Source organism: Calypte anna, chromosome 18 (genome assembly GCF_003957555.1).
Source record: "Calypte anna isolate BGI_N300 chromosome 18, bCalAnn1_v1.p, whole genome shotgun sequence".
NCBI lineage: Eukaryota > Metazoa > Chordata > Aves > Apodiformes > Trochilidae > Calypte > Calypte anna.
Genome location: NC_044263.1, coordinates 5,497,868 through 5,511,711, shown reverse-complemented (window position 1 = coordinate 5,511,711; position 13,844 = coordinate 5,497,868). Strand labels below are relative to the sequence as shown.

The window sequence follows — 13,844 nt, the reverse complement described above, 5'->3', positions numbered from 1 at the left end:
GGTGGGTCAAAGCACTGCTTACAGAGATGTGAACCCAATTTACCTTACAGAGGCACCATCAGCTTCAGGTGTTTTTAAGAAGAAATACTGAAGAGTCATGTTGCTTTGAGGCGTAGTCTGCTGAAGTAAATTTCATTATGCTGATCATGTATTAACAATACATATTATTAGCAATGCATACACTACCAATCTAGACGTAGTCTGGATCCACAGGCCAGTGATCCAGATACAGGACCACTAGGACCCAGGTTACTAAGAATGATCCAGATAACTTGGAACAGCAGAAGATGATCATCATGCTGTCACCTGCTCTCCAGGCAGACAGAGAATTTCTGCAAGGGTTCAAGTGCTATCTCAGCTGTACACACTTCACCAACTCAGTTGCAAGCTTCATTGCAGGATCATGGTGCAACGAAAAGAAAGAGGTGAAGATAAAGTGCATGTAATTGTTCATATTACATTGCAGTAGTACAATTTGGACTACTGGACTCTTTCCTTCTTCCAAGTAGCTCTGGTGGTTCCTTGGTAGGTTGGAATTGCCTGATGTGAGACTGGCAAAGAGGGCTTCATTCCAGTGGAGGCATGAGCCCCATTTGGTCCCTTTAACCAGGGACACTGAATAAAGCTAAGGCAGAGAGAGATGTATGGCCAAAGACTGCCAGATTCAGCCCTACAGGGTTGCAACTATGAACCCACAGCCTCCTTCTGGCTCACATCCAGAGAGCTCCACTTTGCCTATCCACATTCCCTAAGGCAATCCAGGCATGCAATGTACTCATTTTCTGTTTGTTTGTTTGCACTGCCTTCAAAGGAAGTAATATAAAAGAACATGGAAAAATGTGTGAAATTAAATTATTTATCCTGTGGAAGCTAAGCTCTATCCAGGAAATGCTTTCTGACACAGTGGAGGCTGTACAGTCTGAAGTGAATGCACTTGATTCACATTCAGCCATGTCCAGAATTTAAGCATCTGAGTGGATATAATGTTCAGACATTCACAGACATGAACAGCACTGTCAGAAAGAAATTTGTGATGTGTCCTTCTCTTACACATTCAGTCTCTGAATGAAATTCCTACTCTGTTCCAAACCAGAATAAAAGGAATATTTAATGATTTTGGAGCCAGAAGTCTATTTTCTGTTTCTTTTCAGTTCCAGAAAACCCTGACTGCAATGGCTCTCAAGAGGCACCAATCTTGAGATTGATCTTGCACTTTCACAGCCACATTACAGGTGGCAAAGCAGCCATGTGGTACCAAGACCAGTGTGAGATGAATCTCACTCTCGCTGCCACAACACAGATGGAGCCTATGCAGCTTCAGATTTTAGTTCCCCTCCTTGGGCAGAAATACAGCCCAGGAGACCCAGCTGGCCCAACAGAAAATTAAAAAGTTAGCTTGTAAGATACTAAGAGACTCTATTGAATGCTCTGTGATTCAGATCCCAACCTATGCGTGCCTGTGGCTAGCAGAGTGGTATGCAGAATTGATCAGTAGCATCTCTGCTATCTATATGGCACTGGAATACCACCTGGCAATGAGATCTCCCAGTGGTGGAAAAAAGAAAGCCAAGAAAAGAAAAAAAAAAAAAAGGGTTTTACACAGCAAAATGAGGCAACAGGAGTGAAGGGCCCACACGCATCTGCCCATCCCATGCTAACTGACCCCCTGAGACAAATTCAGCCTTGCTCAACAGAGGAAAATCACTTCTCATTTTCAAACATCAGGAAATCCCCATTCCCTTTCAAAGAGGGATCCTAGGGAGGAAACATCTGTGTGCTTAAAAGCCTGAGCTCCCTCAAGATGTGTCAGCTTGCTCCAGCCAAGTGCAGTCAAGGGGCTCTCCTGAACACAAAACCCACACAAGGCAAAGCAAAACAATCCCAAAACCACAAATGTAGGCCTTGAGTAACCTGATCTAACTCTGAACAGGGAATTTGACCAGAGACCTGCAAAATGCCCTTTGAATTGAAATTCTTCTCTGATTTTACGATCCTATTTCAATAGAGCATCCATCCTTAGAGCAAATGAATAGGATGCCTCTGGCTGTGGGAAAAGTTTGAAATAAATGCAGTCAGGACACTTACTGCTGTTGCCTCTTGCTCAGAGTCACACTGCATTTCTGCTGCAAACCCAACAGCACTAAGAAAGGCTACAGAGTCCAGCTAAGCTGCTCCCCAGCAGTGCCTTATCCAGTGCTAGAAGACCACTTGTGACAGAAAGCTGGATAAAATATGCAAGAAAAACTCCCTGCAAGAATCAACACAAAGACACAGCATGGAAACACTGCCGTAACAGGAACCTGTGCCAGAACAGCTCTGTCCTGCTGGAAAACACTTACTCTGTACTGACAGCAGTGAACTTGTGTTTCTGTCTAACTGCAGCTTTCATAATACTGAACTTGCAGAGGTGTCAACTCAAGCATATGAAGCAGAAGTAAGGCAGATAGGGTATGGTCAGATGTGGGGTTCAGTGTTTGAGCACAGCAGATGCTGCAAATAGGATTTGATTGTGAGAAAGGTCCACAGGAGACCTTTGGCAGAACAGGTACTTACACCACCACTTGTGTGCATCCCAGGTTTGGCACAAGAGGTGCCCTGCAAACCCTCCCCAGGCTGGGCATGTGTGTGTCTGCAAGAACACACGCCCTGGCAAAGGAGAATGCCCAATGCACCTCTGAACCCCTCTGGCACTCCCAGCAGCCTCTCCCTCTCCAGTACTTTGAGTCATTCTGTATTTTGTTCATTTTTATGCAATCTTTCTTGCTCAACATTTGGTTTCCATGGAGTCATATACACTGCGTGAAACAGATTTATATTTAGAAAGTGGAACGGGTCATATGACCTGTCCCAGTTGTCACGGCAACTAGCATAGCTCCCTTTTGGATGGATCTGGTGACACATGGTTGCTGGGGACAAGTCACCCTTCCTGGGTGGCCCTGAAGGCACTGCTTCTGCATCAGAAAAGCATCAAGATGTTGCCAATGCACCCATGGCCACTGCCCCTCCAGTCACCCCAGCCTGGCTGTAGCATTCCCCTTTGGGCACCGTGCCTCATCTCTGGATAATTCCTCAAAGAGAAACAGTCACTTGGGTCATGCCAAGTGTTTGGGCATCACATAGCATCACCTGCTCTGCCAGGCTGCAGCCATGGGCTGAGCTATGCCAAAGAAACACTCCACAAGTCAGTCTAGGAGGACAACTCTCATTTTTCTCAGTCCTAATAAGTCTCCTCTGTGCCACACTGAATGCTAAACAACTTCAGCACCTTCATGCATCTGCCCTTGGATGCCATCTCTGCCACCCTCTCACCAACCTGCCACAGCTTTGACCAGGAGGACCAAGTGTCCCTGTGCATGGGTCTTTGCTCTGGACAGCTCTGCTACAGCTTTGCATTGTCTGTGCTTCCCACCCATCTCAACCTTCCCCATTGAGGATCTGCTCTCCCAGCCATGCCCATGGAACAAAATCCTCCCTCATCTCCCACCCAAGTCCCTGGATGTGGTGCAGGCAAGTGGCCAGGATTTTAAGGTAATATCCACAAATAGCACTGTGTTTCCAGAGAATTAGTCTTCTGGGATTGTTATATTTTTCTCTGCCAGTACCCTGAACTAGGGAAAAACAGTTTCTGAAGGATACATGACCCAGGGAAGCAGACTGGGTGATGTTTTCTGGCTCAGTGCTGTGTGAGAGACCAAAATACGTGGGAAGAGGAAGACTGATCAGTGAATCCCACCCAGACCTTTTCTAAATGGGCTGTCAAGCCATAGGTGAAAAATCTGAGTAACTCGAGTGCAGCTCAGTCCCCTCCCTTCCTTTTCAACATGTGTCAGCTGCATGAAGCCACCTGAGGGGCCAGACTGGGAGCCACAGCACTGAGCTGCTACTGTGCCTGAACCCTGTGGTGGGTCTCATGGGACCCATGGTACCAGGTATGGTCTAGATCCTGCTGCAGATGCTGCTCTCTCCCTGGCGAAGCCACAGCTCAGGGCAGTGCCATGGTGACAGGCCTTTTGGGCTGAGGAGAGGGAAGCTTGGCAGGGGTAAGAAGCAGGAAGGGTAAGAAAGATGAGGCTGGGGGGGGGAGATTAAATGTGGAGAAGGAGCATGGGAGTGGGGCTGTGGTTTGGGGAGAATGGTTAGCAAGAGAGAGAACAAAAACGACGAGGAAGCTCTGGATCTGGGGAGCAAAGGTGTGGCAGAAGGGTGAACACAGTATAGAAGAACTGTACATGTGAAGTTGTGGGATGCATGATTCATCTTGCTGCTCTCTAGACCTGAGGATATGGAGCTGTGGCAGCCTTGTCTCCAGTGGGTTACACAGTTCAGCAGCCCCTAACATGAACATGCACCTCCTGGCCCTTGGGATTCACCCTTCCAGGTCCTGATGTGGAGGACAGCCAAGATGGAATAATCCCAGTCCAAAACAGAGCTTAGCAATGATGAAGAGAGAAACCTCATGTTTGCCTGTCCTCTGTTATAGCCCTGAGGGAAAGGGGGAGCATTGCAGCATATCTCTGCTCATGCCATTGTGCAGAAGCTCAGCTCTAGAGCAACAGTTTAAGAAAAATCTTCACTTACTATGTCTGCCAAACTCTAAGCCACAGGGCACTGAAAACAAGCAGATCTCAGCATCAACATGTGGCCTTGGAGACCTTCATGGGAAGTCAGCATATGTACTGCAAAGAAGTTAAAAGACAAGTACAAGAATGCTAGGAAGGATGGGCTGGTACTTCTCCCCTGTTCTCAAGCACATCTGTGTCCAAATGTCTTCCTCAAACATGGAGAAATCCCTCCCAGCAGCCTGCTTTCCTGTAGCAGCTAAGGAGTTTTTCTGACTTGTAGTCATTTTTCTTCTTTCCAAAGAGAAATAAAGTTAGCACTCTCCAATGCCTCTTGTTTTCCTTTCAGCACATGGGTTTCCTGACATCCCCATGTACAGGCTGGGGAGCTCTAGGAATGGCTCATATGCCAGCAGGCAGACAGCTTGGGTCACTAGCAAGCTGTGCACAGAGCACTATGCCCTGTTGCCTTTCTGCTATTAGGAAATGAAGCCATGGTGTCTTCCTACCATGATGGATCAAAATAACAGGATATGGCTAGCTGGGACAAAGCTGATTTCTCGAGAGATCCAGAGCTGATGGTACCACAGTCTCATGTTTCTATGCCCAAGCTCTGCAGTCTGCCACATTCACTCGGCTCACTTGGATGTGACAAAATTGTCAAGAGCTTATTGAGTCACAGACCAATCTCCTCAACAGGATCTGGAGATCTGCCACAGGCTGCCATGAGCTGGCTCTTCTAGATGCTATGACTTCTCCCACCAAGAGTTATGGCTTGGTAGAGAACAAATGGGTAGGAGAAGGTAAAAGCTTGGAGATGAGGTAGTGTCAGCATTCAAAGAGCTGTGGTGTGGATGTGCCCTGTGCCAGGGAAGCCGTGGAGGACACAGGAATCCCCTGCCCCTCACCCTGCTCCTGAGGGATATGTCTGCTCCATCTCTGACATCAGCATCTGGTACAAGGCGGACCACCAGGGCCAAGTGCTCTGAAGGGCTTTGTTGTCCTGGGCAGGCAGGAACAACAGGGCTATTGTTGAGCAAACCTTGTACTGTAGGAGTCACCCCCATACACCCAGAGAGTCACAAGGCCAGGTCAGCCCAGCTGCAGCATTACTGTTTGTCCCCAGTTTGAAATTACATACTGCAAGGATAGATCCATTTCTGAGCTTCTGCAGAACATGGCACACCAGCAAGATGGTCAGAGGCCTGAAGAGGTGGTCAGGAAGTTAGGAATATGCTGCTTGCTCCAGGTGCTCTGCACTAGAAAAGTGACTGGAAGCAGTTATAAAAAGAAACTTCCCACAGCCACCTAAATTCATGCTTAGAGCCCCTCCCTCAGCTGCTTTGGGGAAAAGGGAGGCAGAGAAGTCACCCAGAGCAGCCAAAGAGCTGAGCAGGACAGTTGTATTCTGCATCCTAGAGCCCTGTGGGTGCAGCTGATTTTGGAGAAATGAAACATTTGGGAATGATGCTCTATTTTTTTTATATGGGGCCTCCAGCCCATACAGGGCAGAACAGCTCAGCCTGCCTCAGTGGTCTGCTGAATTCACATGCTCCTGTCAGCCTAGGACAAAGCCTCAAGCCTACCCACCTCACCTGTACACAGGAACATGTCCCCTCTCTCCATCCAGGGCTAAGAAGCAACTGACAGTTTAATGGGATTCATGATGCAATGCTAGGGTTGGATATTTCACAAGATGTGACAAGAAGCTTCAAAATACATGCACGAAGAACTGGAAGGTTGCCTCAGGCCACTCTGATCTTTGTGGGGATATTCTATACCCCTTCTGGCCATGACCATCCCCAAACAATGCCACAGGGTTTTACCTGAAGACCAATGTGAAGATGTAACTGCTTAAATAGGAAGAAAAATTAAAAACAAACCTTAAACAGAAACCTAGCAGTTTTTTTACAAACTTTTGCCTTGCCCACTAAGCAGCTCCTTCAGATCCACTCTTGATCTCGTGCACAGACCTTGTGTTGCATCACCCTTTGCACCGTGCCCTCCTGGTTCCTTGAACAAAGCTCCTGGAGGCACAAATGGGAGCCCTCAGCCCCCCATGGGCTACAAATCCCCTTGAGGACCCCTAAACCAGCCCTTCCACACCCTGCAGCCAATCTCGCTCGAGTGTGCTCCACAGCTCCCAGGAATTACAAGCATCCTCTTGTACCAGCAGTGTTGCACAACCCCGAGCACAGCAGCCAGGTAAACAAACCCACTGTCAGCTGCTGCAGTAAACAAGGGAAGAGCTGCCCCTGCAGCACAATACCCTGGCTCCAAGTGGGACTGCAGTAACCAACACAAACGTGATGCCACCATAGCAGCTGTTGGTGACAGGCTCGCTTACTTTTGTGGTTTCCATGGAACTGGGACATTCCAGCAACACACAAGGTGCAAAAAGAAGTTATGAGTAAAAAAAAATAATTAAAAAATATACAAACCACTATGAAAGAGAATTTTTCTTCTGAGGGTATAATGTGCCTGTGCAATGTGCCTTCAAAAACATGTGCCAGAGCATGCCTTTGCCTGCTTCAGTTCTCATACTTCATGTTGGTGTTTTTAACAAGCACAGTTCCACTGTTCTGTTCTGCAGCTTCCCAGACACAATAAGATCACTTCATAACAACTAATAATTAGTGCTTGCTTGATTAGGAAGGAAGGGAATGTCTTTTAAATAATGCAGGCTCTTTCCCATGTGCACACACAAGTTGGCACAGCAAAGCTAAGGCATGGGAACATCCACCTTTGCTGCAGCCATCTGCCAAAAATGGATATTCACAAAAACATTTTGAAGCAAGTAAGTGACATACTTAAAAGTTAGAAAAGCAAGTAAAAGCATCATAACAGATCTTCTGGTCAAACCTCTGTTGTTGTTGTATTCTCCTTCTCAAGAGAAGTTATTGAGAGGACATTCTGAAAATGTCCAAATAAAAATGCAGGTTACTTGCATTTATTTTTAACGACTTTAAAAAATACTTTAGTTATCAACTCTCTTAGAATGTTAGGATCAGGTCTCTGAGAACCTTATGTTAATGATCAGCATTCCTATTAAAATATTTTTATAATAAATATTATCTCAAAATCTATGCAATTAAAATAAAATCAGAACAGTTAATTCAGATTCCTGGTCCCAGGCTTTAAGCAGAACTATGAAGGTTTTGGAATATTGCAGCTAGATTTTCCTGCACTTCAAAATAAAATTTGCTTCCCTCTGTTGCTGCGGTAGGTCAGGATCCCCAAATAAAGCTCCTAGATACTTTTGCAGACAGCCCGGATAGGGGCTTCTTATTTACAACAGTCATCAGTTTTTCCGGAATGGTGTTTCCCTGCAGAGAAAATCTGTTCTGCAGCCCCAACCTGATATTCCCTGGACTGAATGGCCCTTCACTACTAAAACCTCGGGAAATTCAGATGCAGAGAAAACAACAAAATGGGCAGGATACAAAGTGCTGCCAGATGCACATTCCTGTACCCTCCATTGTAATCTCTCTCGGGCGCAGGGAATGTAACTGCTGTTGCCTGTAACTGCAGTAAAGTACGCTCAGATACACAATATTTAGGTTCTTATTTTTCTGCTGCAACAATTCTTAATAAATGAGCAAACAAACAAACAAAAAAAGCAAGGGCAGAAGACCATTCCCACGACTTGACAAGGCTGTGTGAGGCTGCCAGAGCCCAAGCTGTGGCTCATCCCTGAAGCCTGCCCACCCACCCTGCAGCTAGCCAGCCAGCCAGATGGATGTAGAGCAGCCCCTGACAGGGAATGGGTGGGCACTGTTCTGAGAGTGGGGATGGTGTGATGGTAAACAGGAGGCCAGGTGCCCAACCCTGATGAGGTCAAGGTAGTAAGGGGAGGGTCTATGTGCAAAATACTTACTCCTCCCTTGGAGCTGGGACACATCTGTTGCTGGGCTCCATAGGCACATCTTGCATTGAGAGCCCTGCTGACATGAACACTTGCTGCATTAGCAGCATTTTTCCAGAGGTCCCTATATAGGAAGTGTGCAACTGCCTTTGTACCCTGCCAAGAGACTAAGATGTGCTAAACAAAAATCCTCCTTTTATGCCAGGCTCAGTGACTCTGGAGGTTGCTCAGGCAGGATGTGCTGAGCATGACCACAAGCACCTCAGCCCACAAGAAAGTCTGGATGATCATGGCAAGAGTTGCCTGCTGTCACCAGAGTATGCTATACTCATTTACAAGCTTTTTCCAATTACAGGAGTGGAAAAAAAAGTGTAAATGTGACATTCAGGCAATGCAGTACCATCAGCTGTTTGTGAAGATGACCTTGGTGGACATCACAGCAGAGGATCTCCACGCTGTGCAAGAGTTGTATGGTCTATCTCCTGCAGTTTCTGATGTTCCTGGAAGGACTGAGCTAGTTCACAGTGGTCTTGGCAGCATCCTGTTGCTGCTGTACCCTCTCTGGTGCTGCTTCCCAGAGGTTCTGCTCATTTCCTGGACTCTCTGTTTTGGAGGAGGACACTGACAAAGGACACCTGTGTCTCTCTCCCACATGCCAAGTACCCTGGCCTGTAAAGTGAGCTATCATTTAAACAGGCTGGGCAGTCTTTGGTAATGTGGAAGCCTCTTACCCCTGACATCCCACCAATGCCGTGGAAGAGTCTGTTTATCTTCACTTTCCAATTAGCTGCATACCTTTGACACAGGGAAAACCTCAGTTTCTTGTCCTTGGAGCTACTGCTCCCAGCCTGCTGCTTCCTTGTTAAAGGGAGCTCAGATCTCATTTGTCCAGGTTCTCTTTTTAATGAAATTCCACAGTAAAAGCATTTCAACTGAGAAAAAGAATATCCAGGTCACCACACTCATGCAGTGAAATTCATTTAGTCCTGGGATGGCCTGTATACAAGAATTCCATTTAAGCCAGAATACTGTAGACAGTGGGAATGCCTGCAGAGAAGAGGGATGACAAAGGCAGACCTCAAGAAAAGTGCCAGGGAACAGTGCAGATGAGGAGGGAGGACAGGGAGACTCACTCAGGTCAGAGCTGATCAGCTGCAGCCAAGAGAGACACATGCAGCAAAATGGAGAGGGCAGAAACACAGATGGGAAAGATCAAGATGAGATTCAGCATGCGAAAAAGTACCAGAAAACAGCCAGTGGGACAGAAATCCCTGGAAGTAGTTATTGATGAATTGTAATTCGCTCCACCCAGTAACTGAGCCCCCTGAGAAGAACACAGCATGAGTCAGTAGGTCACCTCCCAGTTTAGAAGGAAATGAATAAACTGTCCAGCAGATGTCCAAACCAGGCCATTTTCAAAGGGATGTGAAAGGCCTAAGTTGAGTTTTATTCATCAAACACTTATCAGATCACTCATGCTCCCTGTGCATTCAGACAATTCTCCATCCATGAGCCAAATGCAAGAGGACTTTTCCAACCCACTCTGAATCACAAAGCCAGATAAGCTTCTGGACTGATCCAGCAGGCCTTTAAAAATGTCAGTACAAAACAAACGCATTTGAATGACAGCAGCACAAGGTCATTGTTTTTGAAAAGATCTGGTAAAAAATCAGACAGAGGTTGACAAGATCAGAGGTTTACAAGCCTGTGCTCTACTACTGAAAGGGTTCAGTAGATCAGTGACCTTGGATTTGTATGAAGTGTGATGGGCAGAGTGGTCTCTGCCAAAGCTGTTTAGCACTCCAGCGCATGCACACTTGCAACAACTGAGGGTTTCTGCAAGAGTCTGTACAGAGTTGGCTGCTTCCCCTGCAGCCTAGCACCCCAGCGAGGGCCCCATCCTGCAGCCCTGAGCTCCCAACATCATCATCACCCTGCTCTTCTCTCAGTGTGTGACACTGCCAGTGGCCCTGTGTATAATTACCAGGACAGATCAACAAGAAAAGACACACAAAAATAATTCCTATACTCTCTCCACATGAACTGCTGCAAACTTTTCCTGTGAAATACTGTAGTATCTGTAGTTGAAATATTCTGGAGCCTGGGACAGCAAAAAACTCGAATTTAGGCAAAGCAAGGAAGTTCTGAGTCTGCCAATTACATTCCATTATTTTAAGGCCATGGGTTTTTTGATTAATGCATTTTGGTGAAAAACACTTAATGTAAATATAAAGAGTCAAAAACTTTCTGCTAAGAAGCTGCTGCCCATTAGAGAGCAGAAAAAACAGATGAGTGCTGCAGAGCAGCCTTGGTACCTCCACTCCAGGAGTGATGGAAACACCCCATTGAAAACATCCAAAACCCCATCCACCAGAGAGGTACCCTGTAGGGACCTGGTCCTGCTCAGGGCACCTCCCTGTCTGTACCACTCCCCTCCTGAAACTTGCCACATAGCCCCCAGGCCAACCCCAGCTTCTGTGGGCTGCACCCAGATGTACAAATACTTGTGTTGGGCTCAGAGAGACACACGTGGGAAAACATTTAGGTCCCAGTTAAATAGTTTAAAGTCAAACTCAAGAGCTGATTTCTAGCTTGTAAAAACTGTATTTACACCATCCTCTTCTTCCGCAACAGTCTGGTTTATAGAGGAAGGAACCAGGAGCCTTAGCACAGCCTTGCATTTGCAGGCAGTTCTCACCTCCTTCCGGACACCAAACACCAGCCTTGGTGCCATACCCAGGAAAGATGCAGGACAACACAGAACAAACGCTGAATTCAAATTACAGATGGATAACAACATCCGTAGGTTCCTGCTCTTTGAGTTAGCAATAGCAAGAACAGTATGGCAAGACATGAAAACTACATTTTGATGTAGCTCATGGAGACTGCCATACAGCCTGTTTTGAGTCCAGTGACATCAACATGCAGAACTGGTCAATGTTCCTGTCTCCTTTCAGCTCTATTTGAGCAAACACAAGTGCCCCACAGCTAAGCCAGTCAGGCTGGTGCTCTCTGATCACCAGCGAGAAACAGAGGATCCAGCTCCTTCAGCCTGAACATCTGGAAAAGCATTATGAAAGTCTGACCTCGGAAGCCCCTATTCCTCGGTTAATTATTGTCACAGTTTAACACTAGCCTGGCAATTAAACTGAGTGACAGATGCTCTCTATAGGATTATTTCCCTGCTGAATACTGCACAGCTGACGGATCTCACCACATAAAGAAAAACAAAACTTGCTTTATTTGAGGAAAATCTGGGAGGTTGTCTTGGTTTCAGCCAGATTCCAGTAATCATTATGCACACTTAAATGTGTTGAATCCCTGTCTGATCACACCACACTATACCATAGCAATACATTTAAAATTATTGTTCTCCAGAATAATATTATTTAAATATATAGAGAACTGCAACTTTGCTTTAACTCGTGGTTGTTGTTCCTCAGACCATGCTCTTCAGAGAGGGAATCTCTGGAGCCAAAAGCTGTTTCCTCAGCATGCTCTGATCAAAAATAATGAATGTGACATTTCATGATCTCCACTGAAAGATAAATGACTTTAGACAGGAAACAGGGCTGAGATCAAAATTAGTGTCACAGAACATCTTTCAGATCTAGCTTTCTGTTTTCTGGGGTGATACATTTAACTACTTCAACTGATGAAATTGCCTTCTGACTGCTGGAGCTAAAGCCCAGCAGACAGAGGAAAAAATGATCCAATACTTGAAGAAGAGGGTGGGGGGAGCTTACGTATTTATAAATAAATTTCTCACCAGAAGAATAAAATATGGAAGCTGCCAAGGAAGACAACATCATAAGGAAAAGGCTTACAACAGAGGAGAAATTGTGTCCTATATTGTAATGATCAGTGATACTGTTCTACTTCTTGACAAGGCAACTGAGAAAGTTTCATATTACATGTCAGAGAGATAACTGTTGCTCCCCAGAGAGCAGAATAAGATATTCAAGTTCTATCAGAGTCCAAAAGGTAATTATACTGGGTTTTTTATAGAAAAAAGCAAATATTTTAACAATTTAAGCTGCAATGCATTTCAAGCCACAAGATGCTGGAGAATGTCTGCCCTTCATGCAGCATGCCACCTGAACAGAGACCATAGCAATACATGACCTAAAAATATATGCTATATGTCCTTCCTGGCACACAGCATGAGAGAAGCACCCATGAGAGAAGCACCCAAGACAGTTGCCTGTAGTCTTGATGATTGTATTGCTATATTTGTCCACAGGGTTACAGGTGTGCACCTCAGGCTGGCAGCACCAAGAAGTGCTAGGAACTGCACTGTGAAAATAAGCACTGCATGAACCATCACACAGAGCAAAGCAAAGGTTATTAGCCAGCATCATCCTTCTTTTGAAGAAAGGGAAAATGACTAAGATTGATTTTGATTCTTCTGTATATAATGTGTGTCAAAGAGTATAAAGTGCAGAGGTTAAAGCACGGAGCCTTTGAGATGGGAAAAAACCCCAACAAAACAGCAGAAGGCTGCATGAGGCTCTCACTTAGTGTTGAGGAGAAAACATCTCATTCTGGCACAGGGAGTGAAAGGCCTGAGCACAGCAATTCAAATCAACCTCCTCCCATGGCGAATGGAAAAGGGACTTTTCAAGCTCTCTTCCCTCTAACCACAGGCAAATATTGGACCCCCCAGAACCAAGAGCAAAAGAAAATTCTGTATCACAGAAACTAATGTTGTGATCCCTGTGCTCCAAGGGCTGACACTGGGACTGGAAACGGACTGGAGCTCCTGAGCTGCTCTTCACTGGATACCAGAGCACCTACCCTGATCCCCAGCAGCAGCATCTCAACTCAGAAGCAGTCGTGCCCCAAAAGGCTGCAGAGGCAGGAAGGGAGGAGGCGGCTCAGCTGAGTGGCTCTAGCAGCACTGCAGAAAGCAGGGACACACACAGAGTGCTCATCAGTGCTCAAAGAAGGACTAAAGCCATTCCTGATTGTGTATTTCTGACCCTAGAGGCATAAAAGAGCCATTTCCACAGACACCTTGTCCATCAGAAAGCCACTCTACTCAGTGCAGCTGTCTTCATGTTACCAAAATCACTGTCTTTCAGCTCTATGTGCAGGGTCCAACAGTGGCACAAGATCTAGGGGATGGGACTTGGCTGGCCTCCTCTGATCAGCCCTACTTGTCAGCATACACACCTCCCTATCCTGCCAAAATGCTGGGAGATGGCAAGAGCAAACCTTCACAGTTAGCTCAGAGGAAGAAGAGGTAAGACTCAGTGGCTGCAGAGACTCAGCCTAATGCAAACTCAACTATGAGAAAGGAAAACAGTGAAGCAGAAGAGCCCTTCCCAAGAAGAGCTCTGCACAGCTGAGGCTGTGGCAGCAGCCAGCTACTGCCTGGGCCAGCCTGGCTCTCTGTGAAACCCATCTGCAGGCAAACC

General features: G+C 46.2%; 1 protein-coding gene across 3 annotated transcripts in view; it reads right to left on the bottom strand.

Moving 5' to 3' along the window:
* Positions 1–13,844, bottom strand: part of GAS7 (growth arrest specific 7) — a 79,075-nt gene that overhangs the window by 52,950 nt on the left and 12,281 nt on the right. The window lies entirely within an intron of this gene.